The sequence below is a fragment of the Ursus americanus genome, chromosome 27 (genome assembly GCF_024610735.1).
Source record: "Ursus americanus isolate L20-20 chromosome 27, mUrsAme1.1.p, whole genome shotgun sequence".
Lineage (NCBI taxonomy): Eukaryota > Metazoa > Chordata > Mammalia > Carnivora > Ursidae > Ursus > Ursus americanus.
The window spans coordinates 11,514,447-11,527,956 of NC_142153.1; positions in this window are offsets into that span (position 1 = coordinate 11,514,447).

The window sequence follows — 13,510 nt, forward strand, 5'->3', positions numbered from 1 at the left end:
AAGGACCACTTTCTCCTGGAATGGGGTAAAAGGAGAAAGAAGGAGAAGGTGGAATGTCCTTTTGCTTCCTTTCTCTCCTCCTCCTGGTACTACTCTGCATCCACTAGCAATGGCGGTAAGGTACAAACCAGCCCATCCGTCCATCTGTCAGTCAGACATATTGGGCTTTGTGGTAGGTGCTGGGCATCCTGAGACCAATATCAGAGGAAAGCTCACTGGGGGAGAAGGTAAACATGGGGGAATAATTCGACCGAACATGAGTAATACTCTCACTACGGTGATGCTAGGTCTTGGGTTTTCTAAAGATAGCTCCACTTGAAAATACTCTGTCTTTCCATAAAAACATCTGTGTGCGTGAAACGTGTTTCCAGCTTTGGTTTGGAGGACGTGGTCCCCCGAGCTGTAACAGAGGAGCATGGCAAGTGCCATAGCTGGATGAGGTCGTTCTCACAGAGGACAGGCATGTCGGCTGGGAATTCGGGGGCAGTGGAAATTTCTCAGGCAGCGGAGGAGGGGAAGAGAATCCTTCCAGTCAGTAGGGGTGATGGGTGGGAAGGATTCTGAGGCATGACTGAGAACTCACCAGGATTTAGGGGGAAGACGGAGGGGGAGTTGCTGGTATGGACCACGGCAGGGGTGAGGCACAGAGACTTTACCCAGGGTGGTGTACTTGGGGGAAATACTACTAGTTTGGCGTTAAGAGAGAGGAGAGGAGTAGGGATGGGGAGCGGGGTCAAAGGAGAGCCTTGTGGGCTACACCAAGGAGGATAAACTCTGAAATAAAGGGAAACCACTATAAAATTTAGGTATAGTGTGTGTGTGTGTGTGTGTGTGTGTGTAAAACGAGTGGGGTGGGGACTGGCAAATCCAAGGTCTTTCTGATTATAATGCTACTGTTTTTTTGACCTTCCCCACAGAGAGCTAGTTCATAGTCTCAAGAAGAGAAATGTTAGGTCTGATGGGTCAGCTGGGCTTGGAGGCAGAACACTTCACAGGAAAGCAGGGAACCCCACTGCTCTGGGGGAGACCCCCTTGGTAGGGTGTCTGACAGAATGGCTCCCTGAGCTCTGGTGGTCACCCTGCCATCTCCGCTCACCACCACAGTCAGCGGCCCACATTTGGAGCCTTCGCTGCTACGGATTTAAGCCGATAGATTGTGAAGGGGCAGCCGTTCTGGGAGTAGCCCCACCAAACAACGGCTCCAGCATAAATGAGGAAAAGGAGTAAAAAGCTCCCATGTGTTCCTTGTCCCCCTTGACTTTCTCCACAACCTTCTTACAAGCTTCTGTCTTTCCCATCTCTAGATTAAAAAAGAAAATTCACTGAAATATCTTGTTAAGACTGGAAAATAGAGAAATATTAGCAAATGTAGGAAGGACAACATAAACCCCAATAACAACAATGAACCCAAACAAAAAGGCGAGGACCAGGAGGCAGGGAGCTGGGTCAGGTCCTGAGTGCCCCTCGCTGCTTCTCTCACCTGACTTGAGTCACTTTCTTGTCCTTTTCTGGGCTTCAGAGTCTGCATTCTTGAAAACAAGAGGGTCGGGCCAATTTATCTTAAAGTCCTTTCCAGCTCTGATCTGTAACCTTTACATTTTAATTTTTATTTTTTGGTAGCAGCATGAGGAAACACCTTCATTCTTCCCTGGATTCTCAGCCCAGAGAAGAAGTAGGTGAGGGGGCTGAGTATTATGTAAGCTGGAGAGGGGACATGGGTCGATCCCCTTCTTACAGTTACATTTGGATGTTTCCTACCATCAAAAATACTTTCTTTCCTGCATTTTCCACTTCCCGGGGCCAAGGTGCTTCTTTCACAAAGGACTCCATGTTGTGGGATCGGAAGCCAAAGTTGGTTTGCTTCCTATAAAACACAGCTTGTTTGCCTCCACTGGTCCTCCCATAACGTAACCATAGTAACAGCACTACTAATGATGACGATGCTGTGGCTGAGGGGAGCTCACATCTACTGAGTGTGTGTCAGACACTGGCCTAAAAGCTTTGCCTTTATTAACCTATTTAATCCAAACGGTAGGGACCATCATCATGCCCATTTTACAGATGAGGACATAGGCACCCAGAGAGTTAAATGGCCAGGATCTTTTCTGCGGGGCTTGAGGAAGTGGCATACATTTGGAATCATTTGCTTACAAGTTCAAGCCCTGGATTCCCCAGCCAGCCAGCCAAGGCTCTTGAGGATTAAATCAGACGATCTCTGTGACAAGTACTTTGCAAACTGCAATGTACCATACACGTTAAGGTATGGAGTCAGGGCAGATGGGACTAATCTGGCCAGAGTTGGCTGAGCCTCCCACGCAGGACAGCTGGAATCTTAGAGAAGGCAGAAGAGACTGAGGCCCAGGGTGGTGGTGGGGGAGGGAATTTCTTGCAGGCAGATCTGGGGTGTCTCTGCCCCAAGGCTCCCTCCTCTTGTGGGATGTGCCTATGTCCAGGCCGCAGGTGTGGACCAGACACAGCACACACACTGGGGCAGGTGGCCTTGCTTGGGGGAGCCCAGGCTAGCAGTTGGATTCATCCTGCCTCTCTCCCTGGGTAGAACCAGGCGTGGGTTGATCTGCTGTCTCATCATCTGTAAGTTCAAGTCCAGCCACCGTCGACGGCATGCAAGCCGTCCCCAGCAGGTCCTGCCCTATGATCTGGTGATAGTTCCTGCTGCCTCCACCTGAGCACCTCTCTCTGCTCCAACGGCCGCTCTCCTTGGCGTTGCCTGAGGACAAGGTACAGCGGTCACGTTGGAGCCTTTGCTGATGCTACTCCCTTTCCTGAAATACCAGCTTGTCCTCCCTCCTCCCTCCTCCTACCTGGGTGCCAGCTGACTTCTACTTCCCTTCAAGGCCTTTCCTGCAGCCGTTCTTCCTTATGTGACCTCTCAGGACCTTCCTTTTCCATGAAATAGTGTTGCTTGGCTATCTTCATGTGGTTTTTCTGGAGGGCAAAGGAGTGGACCATGACTTAGCCACCCCCCACTTTTTAATACCCTCAAGTTTTGCCTTTTGGGCTTGGCTCATAGTAGGCGTGTAGGCACTATTTATAGGAGAGAGGAATGATTTAGACTCCCTTAGCGTTTCCTTCTAGATTCCTTTTGTGAGCAGTTTGGTCAGTGTTGATCTGCAAGGTTGGCTTGACTCTGGGTCTGGGAAAACACTGGGAGTGGCTAGAAAGGGTTCAGAGCTTACTGCCCACAAAGAACATTCGCTGGCACCCCAAAGCCCTGCCAACTCCCGCCAGTGAGCAACTCCCATGTTGGGGAGGTCAGCTGCTTGTCAAGGAGTCTTGCCCTTGACCAGATGCGAGATCTTTATAGACATGCTTTCCTGGCCAATGTCACTTGCAGTAACTCCTGGAAGACGGAGTTTTAAAAGTCAATACATTCTGCAAAGTCATGTGTTAGCGGGTCTTCGGAGATGTGGTCACGACCTGCTGTGTAATTTGCCGGGCCAAGTGCGCATCGAAAACGGGGGCCCCTTGTTCAAAAATTATGAAGACTTTCGAGATAGTGACAAGCAGAGTAAGAATCTAAACCCGGGTCTTTCTGAGTGTGGGGGTGGGTGCGGGGGCAGCGGTTGGGGGTCCATGTGGCTGGGCAGGGGGCCGCGTGCTTACGAAGCTGGCTCTGCTATGCCGTGTGCGTCTCGGCTCTTGCTGCTGTCATGTTGGCCTAGATGGCGATGGTGTCAGTGTGTTCTTTTTCCTGGGCACGGTTTCCAAGTTAGGTAAGAATATTAAGTGTCTAGCATGTGTCCAGCACTATTTTAAAACACCCTGGGGGGTGGTTTTTTATAAAATCAGTAGGGGACAGTGTTCGCCCTGGAGAGGTATCTACAAAACTATAAACAAGACAAGAGACATATTCAGAGCCCATATATCTCTGTCGGATGACAAAGTGGAGGCTCAGATGACTTGCCCAAAGTCACACAGCTACTCCAGGACTGGGTACTCCGTATACAGCCTTGACCATGAAACGCTTAAAGAATGGCACACTCGGTGTGGGGCGCTAGGAGCCACAGGAGGTTAGAGAAGCAGGGGCCCTGGGTCAGGGCCATGGACTGGTCCTGGCTGACTTGGAGAAGGGAAAGTTTCAGGTTGGGGGGAAGGGAGGGGAAGGGAGGCTGGGAGGGGGCACTCTGCAGTCAGTGAGGCGGGTCTGGCTTCCTCAGGACAGGGGTGTGAGAGGTGAGGATCCCTCCTAGACACTCTCTCCTCCTTAGCACTCATCTTTGCTCACTCTTTTCCTTCTAAATAAGATACCTGTTCCCCATAGCCATCTCCCTCCTGATTCTAGTTCAGTATGAGAGTGTTTTTCAAACTCTCTGGATCACAGTCTGTGGCAAGAAACGTAGTTTCCAGTGTGGCCTAGGACACACATACGTGTATGAGTGTGTGTGTGCTTGTGCAGACGTCTGATGCAGTCTGATGCTTTCTGTTGTACTGTATTATGTAATTAAAAGTTCAGATAATGACACCCCAATTTGAGGCCTGCCCTGAATTGAAAAACCGCTTTAACTCTGCCCTGCCATAGCCACAGACAGGAAGAATTCTTTTGCACTCAAATCCTCTGTGCAAGGAGGGTATGTCTACAGCTCTGTGAGCCCAGTGGAACTCTCTCTTTCTCTGGATGCCTAAAGCTCATCCTGCTGGAACCTGCCCTGGGATCTCAGCCCCTCCTAACAAGGGCTTAATGATATTTGTAGGCATTTGCATCTTCTCTCCCCAGTATGAGGGAGTACAAATTCCTTGCAGAGAAAACACGTGCCTAGGGTACACGACAACACATAGAAGGTAGTAGAGCTCGCCGAGCCCATTTCCTAGCCCCTCGGAGGCCCAGCCCTGTGCCTTTTCCAGCGCAGGCATTCAGTGAGAATTTCTAGATTGAAGAATTGGTTGAGAATCTCAGAAGCACTTGGGAATTTTCTGGCGAGTCGAACATGAGCTCAGCAGTGCTGGTTTGAAAGTCTTCTTGGTGGGGCTGGCATTTAACTGTTTCCCCAAGCAAGCTCTTGGAACCCCCTTTCTTGGCTGTTCCTTGTCTGGTCACATTTCTCCGCTGACAGCCTTGCTTTCCATCCTGTTGCTTTTTCCCGAGAGATGCTAACTGGGATGGTGGAGGGTCTGACAAGACCCACACACTTGGCCTTGCCTGCTCCCTGAGCCAGACAATGGAGAGACCCCAACATCACCTGCGCGCCCCCGGCCCCATCGTGTGGGGAGAACTTTGGGCTCAGTGTCCGAAAGCCTCGCTTCAGGAGTCCCCTGCCCCAGCTGAGTGACTTTAGGGAAATGGCTTGGCCTCTTGGAGCTTCGTTTCTCTTCATTGGACACCTCCTGGGCTTACTGAGATGATCACGTTAACAAACACGTGGAAGCTTGAACTGTATGGAGGGTTAATAATAACTACATTTGGAACGTGCGTTTACCTGTCTTCTAACAACTGCGTGAATGGTTTTATGACCAACCTCAACTTACCGAGGAACTGAGGTTTGGTTGTCCCAGATTACTTAGCTAATACGCTGCGGAGTTAGAATCCAACTCTGTTTTCTTTTTCCAAAGCCTATATTCTTATTATTATCATCATTATTTAATGTAATTCCATTGGCCTATTAAGTTAATTATTATTTTCTCCAGCCCAGGGGGGCCCTTAAGGGAGTGCATTTCTACTGATGTGGGGAGGGTTGGCTCATGGCAGGCCTGGGAGGCAGTGATTGGAAAATGGGTGAGAAGAAAGGAAGGGAGAGGGTATGAGTGAAGGGCTAAGTTTGGGAATCACGTGAGGCTGGTCGTGGAGGGATTCCTGGGTTGCTTCTCTGCTGTTTCAGCTCCTCGGGTCTCTGGGCAGCCATCAGACACACCATCAGTGATTTTAATCAACAAACCAATGAACTGATATTTACTTGGGGATTTAGAGGCTGACGCAGAAGACTCAGCATTGGAGGACACTTCACGCTGGGGTCATTTTCCATGGCCACACAATCCCAGATCGCCAACTCTGGAGTCTGGAACTGTAGGGGGTGATGTTCTTGGGAGAGTTGGTGGGCACTTGGTGGTTTTCATCACTATGTCCTGTCCCTGCAGAGGGGAGAGGGTGGTGTTAGTGTTGGGGTGGGCCCATCTTCTCTGGTGACTCAGCCTCCCCAGTGGGAGGTACCAGTCAAGGGGGACTTCACTTCCTTTTGTCAGTTTCCAACCTGGTCTTTAAAAAGTGCGATGACATTCTTTGCTCCAGTGAACCTTCCTGGCAATCCCAGATGGTGGGTTCTAGCCCTACCCCCATTTTATAGGTGACAAAAGTTGGGCTTCAAGAGCACCCATGAGCCGCCCAACATCATGAAGCCAGGTTTGGATCTAGGTCTTTGATATCAGAGCCCACCATGATCTTTCTACTTTTCTTCCGGTGCCTCAGCTCTTGAATCGAGAACCAGGTAAGAGTGAATACGAGTTACCCAAGCACTCATGGATTGCCACGGCGTCCTACAGAGGACCTCAGATTCAAATTCTGAGACTCTTGCCTCCTGGGTGCCAGGTCTCTGTTGAAATTTTCGGTTTCCCATTCTCAGTTACTTCCGCTGGAGGATTGCTTTCCAGCAGGTGTTAACCCAGTGATCTGCATAACTATTAACAAAACCTTTAATACGGGGTCTATCAAAGCAGACCAAATAATTTAGAAGGTCCCCATTTCCCGCCCCCTCTTAGTGGAGGCTATTGTCAGCAGTTCCATATGAGGCTTCCAGACATTCTAAGCATGGATATGCTGTATGTGTATGTGTGTGCTATATATAAAATGCTTTTAAGCATAAGCAGGCTCCCACTCTGCATATAATACAGCAACTGGCTTTTTCACTGAAGAACGTTTTATGGACACGCATTCTTGTTAGTACCCGCAGTCCTACCTCATCCCTGTTAATGCATGCATAATATTAATATTTCATTTTATGGATGAACCAGTTTATTTAACCTATTATCTATTGATGGACACTTAGGTTGATTCCAGCTTTTTTCTATTACAAACAGTGCTTCACTGAGCATCCTCATACAGTTGGATAAATTCACATAAATGAAATTTCTGGCATGCAGGATTTGTGCATTTAAGATTTTGATCGATATTGCCACATTGCTCTCCAAAGAGGTTGTCCCCATTTACAACACCAATCTAAACATTGTTTTTTGCATGTGTTCAGTAAATGCTGTGGAAATTGGTCCTGGCAGTTTATTAAATTATTGTTGTGATTCAACTATCCACTCTACTCAGGGGTGATTCCATCACATTCTGGGTGTGTGATTTAAATCCTATCTCTGCCCTTACTAGCTGGAGGATTGTGGGAAGTTTGCTTGACTTTTCTGAGCCATGATTCCCTCATGGAGATATCAATACCTCTCTTGAAGAATAGAGTGAGGGACGTTGTGAATATTTGTCAAGCCTCTTGCCTAAGGCCTGACACAGAATAGGTGCTCAATCAATGCACTCTATCTTTATGCCCTACAAGGGCGGTCAGCTCCTGCCATCTGGCCCTGAGGAGAGGATCGCACAGTTTGCCAAAGGACTCAGAGGGGTGACCGAGGCACTGGTTGTTAATTGTCTCTCTAAATTTGTAGTGGCAGAGTAAAGACTCTGAACTTAGGAGACGGTAAGTCCCTTTAGGGCAGTGACTTTGTTTTCTACTTTGGACTATCAGAGCACGGAGCCGGTGTCTGGGACGGGGCAGGTGCCGTTGGCTATCTGGGGTGAAAGGTGAGCCAGGGTTTTGACCAGGGACCATGAGTATCAGGAGACCAGTGGAGGCAGTGTGTCCCTTTTAGAACCCACATCCACTGGGAGACATAACTTATGCTTCTTACATAAGAGAATTTCAGAAAGAAGCCTCATTGGAAGTTGGGGGAAGGGACAAAACCCCAAACCCACCTAGGCCAAGAAATCCCCTTTGAGAAACTGCCTCTGGGACTTGGCTGTGAAGTAGGAGGCAGGGTCCAATGCTACCTGGGAAGCCATGTGGGTAATTTACAGGTGGGGTGCAGTGGGGGGCTTGTTGACCCCGAGTGGCGGCTGGGCTGCTATGGATGTGGTATCTGGAGCCCCCTGTCTGCCACTGGGCTGGGGCGCTGAAGCCTGCTGCCTTAACTCTCCCGGAGACTTTCCACCTACTCTTCTGGTCTTTTCTCACTCTATTTTTGGAAAGGGCCTTGTCCTTCTTTCCCCCATCAGTCACCCTCCCCACACTGCCTGCCTGCTCCAGAGGCATTTGGTGTCAAGAACTCTATCTGAAAGGCTCCATCCCTGGGTCTAGGTCTGTCAGTCACAGCGCAGCACTGGCCAAGGGGCACACATGGGGGGCGGGGCAGAAGCAGGGCCGTGCCCTGCGGCATGGGAGTACGTTCGGGACAGGCGCCAGGTGACCGGGAGTTAGAATCTGGGTTTGATCACCAACTTCTCACTGTATCATATCTCTCTGTGCCCCAGACTTCCCTTCTGTTAAATGCAGTCATACCTGCCCTTGGCTCACCATGAGCCAGCTCCAAGGACAGCTCAGATGCCTGATACCAAGCAAGAGAAATCACAGAGGAAATTCCTCTGTCAGTAATTCAAGAAGGTGGTGTTGCGTTCATGTCTCATGAGTCTTTCGGGACGGAAATGTGCCAAACTCGGAATATTCCACGCAGAGGTTGGAGCCTCCCGCCTGCCTGTGCCTAGTTTATTCCCAGAGGGCTAAGTCTACATTCCTTCTCTGCCCTTACTAGCTGTATGATCTTGAACAAGTTACTTAACCTCTCTGGGTCAGAGTTGCTTCATATATAAAATGGACTTTAACACCTCATTAGGTTGTGACAAAACTCGATATTATTATTACCTTTGGCTGCACATGCAAATCCCATTTCAAGACAGATAGGTAATACTTGGCCTTCAGTCAAGTAGGCTGTAGACTATGCCATCTGCTATAGTATGCAAGCCCCTCCCCTGTTCCAGTGGGGGAAGCTTCAGGAAAGGAAAGGTCTCTTTGGATGGCAGTAGGGTTTTTCCAAACTATGTTCCATCTATTCCAGTCCATTGCATTCCGGTCTATGCCATCGATACCATTCAATACACTCTCATTGAGACACAGTGGACTGAGTCAGGAAATCCGATGACTTTCATTCGCTCAGCCTGAATCCTAGAGCAAGAAACGGGGACAGAAAAAGCAAATCAGAATCAAAGCTGTGCCGTAGAGCTTCTGAAGAAAAGAGTAATGACCTCTGAGCTCTGGCTTCTAACTTAGCCCCTGTCTGGGCATGGACCAAAGGCATGGGTCCAGAGTTGAAAGAGAAGCCTGGTCTCCAAGCAACCTGTTCATGTTGGTTTGGCTTTGAGATGAAAGTGAGGAATGGCAGCTGGGCCCTGGACATTTGAGAGAGATGAGGTTAATTGCTCCCTTCTTCAGCTTGGCCTGGGTCCTCTTATTCCCACCGCAACTCCATTACAAAAAAAGATCTAAGCTTATACACGTGTTACACACACACTCATACACACACAGACACACACACACACAGACACACACACACACAGACACACACACACACACACAGACACACACACACACACACACACACAGAAGAATTCAGAGGAATTCAGAGAAAAACAAATGAGCAAGTTTGTTACCTGGGTCCTATCTGTAGGTCTGTCGTGAAGGAGTGAAGACCCCTGTGGCTTGAATGTTGGTGTCAGCACTATCAAGTGTTGATTGAGCTTGGGTCCCAGTAGTAAGAAGCATGTGTGAAATTCAAATACAGAATTTCAAACCCTTGAGCACTTCCTGAGAGTCTCAATGGCTTTAATAAGGGAAGGGCATCTCTTTGATGGCAAATGATTATCCTTCACAGTGCAAGCACAAATTGGATCATAATTAATGATTTTGATATATGTTCTTCCTTGCCATGGATGGGAGCTGGAGTTTAGTTTCTATTTATCTACATCTCCATAACTTTATATTCCCCTCTACAAGGGGGTGGGATGTTGCCACATGCAAATGAAAGGTTATATATTTGTAAGAACTTCTGTAGCTTAGAGACCAGTTTGGAGCAGCTCATCTCTCTCTCTCTCCTTCTCTTCCTTCCTTCCTCCCTCCCCACTTCTAGTACCATTTTGCAAATTCTGAACTGTATGCCGGCTTTCTAGAGCTGCTTAAATTGCTCTAAATGCCCGAGGTCCTTGTACAGGGTGGAGAGGAGGAACACATTGTTGGCTTGGTCCAAGTGTGCTTTTACCATTCTTTATTCTTGATCTCTCCTTTCAGTGTCCTTCTCCTCTCCTTCTCTCCTTATGGGGCCGTCCACTGCGGTGGTGGTCGTTGAACTGATGCCGAAAGCCACCATTGTGAATGTACACGAAACCTTCCCAGTGCCGAAGGAGCCAGGATCACCACCGGATACCTTGACTCCCGTCCCTCCTTCCTTTAGTAAATGAATGCTGATTGGGTGGGTGCCAGGCATACCCTTGACACCAGAAATATGAAGACCAATAAGATACAGTCCCTGTCCTTTGGGAGTTTCTGCACCTGGCCTCACTTATTCTTTCTCCTTACCCCATCCTTTGCCGGTGTGGACCACCTTCTCTGCTTTCCACCTTGTGCTGACTTTGAGGCATCCCAAATGATTTGCTCATTTCCACGATGGGTGCATGTGCTCCTACCCAGCCTTCCTTGGATATGGCCAAAGCGAATCAGTGCCAGGGACAGTAGATTTCTTTCTAGACAGATTGCTATGGACTGAATGTTTATATCCCCTCAAAATTCATATATTGAAACCTTAACCACCAAGATGATGATCTTAGGAAGTGATGGGGACGTGAGAGCAGAGCCCTCATAATGGAGATTAGCGACCTTATAAAAAGGACCCTTTCCACCCTGTAAAGACACAGAGAGAAGTAGCAGTCTGTCCATGAACCAGGAAGGAGGCCCTTATCATACGCTGACTCTGCCAGCACCTCGATTTTGGACTTTCCAGCCTCCAAACTCGTGAGAGACGTTTCTGTTGTTCAAAATGACTTAGTGCACAGTACTCTGTTACAGCAGCCCGAAAGGACCAAGCCGCGAATGTAAGGGCAGAGACCATTCCTGAGGGTACCAAGTCCACAGGGCCCGCATCTGAGGATTGATTTCAGGGGGCTCAGGAGAGTCAGGGCTACATGTTGCTCCACTCCGGGAGCACAGTTCATATCGTCGTCTGTGTGGAGGGCAGCCTCCGTGGAGGAAGAGCATGGATGGGTGGGTTTTTGGCAAAGCCGGCCCCACTCAGCTATTCGGCAGGCGAGAAGTCAGCCTCAGAGGGGTGGGGTGTTCCCAGGGAAAACTGGCCAGAGTAAGGACTTCTAGCTCAGATCATGGACCAGGTAGCGGATCTGAAGATCCCCTCAGTGACAGCGGGCTTGGGTTTAGCCGGGGGTCTGGCCATGCCAGCTTGGTGCCTGCATCCAGAGGGAGGCCAAGCCTGCAGGAGGTCAAGGGCTTTATCTGTGGGACCTGGAGCCAGATATGTCATTATATGGGATCCCTGTGCCAGGAAATTGTGAGGCACTCCTAGATCTCAGCTTAGTGGCCTTTGGAGAGAGGCAGAGGAGGTGGCGGGTGTGTCGTTAGCTGGGCCAGGGGATTTAACGGTGACTTGACCCAAGCTGCTCAGATTTCTCTATCCGAGCTGTCCTCCGTCGCCCATTTCCTAGGATTCCCAAAGGGCCTACTCTTAGTAGTCTCCCTGGCCACTGGGAAGGGGAGGTGCCTGTGTCACCCATCTCTGCGGGGATGGGGGCGGCGGCTGGTCCCCGCTCAGTCCTTGCGCTCTCCTTGGGCACGCTCCGTTCTCCCTGCGTGGGGCGTGTGACAGGCTGGGGAGGAAGCCGCCGGCGGGGGCGGGACGGCGGGGCGCGGGGCCTGTCTGGCGGCTGTGACAGGCCGGCTACCTGCCCGCCCGCCGCCGGGCTGCTGCTAATTGGGGAGGCGCGGAGGGCGGTGGTGGGGGCCCTGCGCACCGCAGCCAGGGGGAGGGCCTGTCACCCGCCTCCGACAGCGGGGCCCCGCCCGGGGGCCTTCGTAGTGGCACTTCTTCTTTTAATCCCCCCCACCCCCCAAGGAAAGGAAAGGCGGAAGAAAGCAGGCTGTAATTGGGCTTTGGAAGGTTCTCGCTTGTCAGAGGAGGTGTAAGCCTTGAGAAGCATCCATTAGCATAAGCGTGTTGCATAGGGGGAGGAAGGGGGCTGCGGTCCTTCCCCAGGGCCCTCCCTGGCCTGGACAGCTCCTGGGATGGAGTGTGTGGGCGCAGCCCCCCCCCCCCCCCCCCCCCCGGCTGAGACGGCTGCCTTCTCATGCGGGGTGGGGCTGCTCAGGCCCCCAAGGATGCGCCCCCACCCAGATGAAGATTCTAGAAGAAAGCAGGAGGGATGAGAGGAGACAGCGTGCTCTGAGGCTGGGTTAGATACATCTTCCTCGCTCACCTCTACACACACACACACACACACACACACACATACACACACACACTGAAGACTTTTAGGGCCCAAGGGGACTGTGGCTCACAGCTTTCTCCCCGGCAACTGGGCTGGAGAAGGAGGGGGGGGCTTGCCGAGGGTCACACCTGTAGTTAGAGGCAGGGTTAACTGGACCTCAAATCTTAATCTTGGGCTTAGAATGATAGTGGGGATTCTTAGAGTGCCTTTTTACTCTCTTTCCCAGACAATGTCATTTCAACCCACGGGTGTCACTAAAATCACATACTTAGGGACTTACTCATTTGGATTCAAGCTAAGCTCACAATTATACAGCAAATTCTCTTGGTAGGGCTAATACATTAAGCGCTGTCAGTAATTTCTCCCTTAGTAAAAATGTAAGGGAGATAAGGTACTGGCCACCTGGGGGCTAGTGTGTGTGTCTGGGGGCTGTTTGGAGGAGGGAGAGGCTGGCAAGAGGGAAAGTGGGTCTGGAATGCATCACTTGGGGGCCAGGAGAGCTGAAGGGGGAGTCTGAGGCCCCTCCAACTAATTTCACCTACTTCAGAATTTGGCTCCAGCCAGGCTTCCCTTCGGCGCTGACCCCCTCCCACCCTGTGGGCAGGTAAGGAGTCCGCTGCGGCCACATCCCTCTGCGCAGCTGCCATTCTCCTGGAGTCCGGGTGACAGAATGGGACCTGTGGGGAAAGCAGCCACGTCAGCACCCAGCCCCGTATTGCACTCCGGCAGCTAATTAAAGCCAGGAAGGTAATTTATTGCTGAGGGAGAACGTGCGGGAGGTTTGGCTTAGTTGAAATGGCCCCCAAAGAGTTATGGAAAGCTAAAGTGGGTTTTCAGAAGCAAAAGTTAATTGCTCTTCACTTAGCATTTCAGTGTCATGTGGCTCTGAGTTACACACATGCTGAGTGGAAGGCTTTACGCAGACACGGGGACCGCAGGGAGCGTGCTGGAGCTAGGGGTTCCAGGTGGCTGGGGTCCCCGGGCAGTGGATCAGAAATGCCACCCCTCGCCCCACAAGGGACGAAGCTT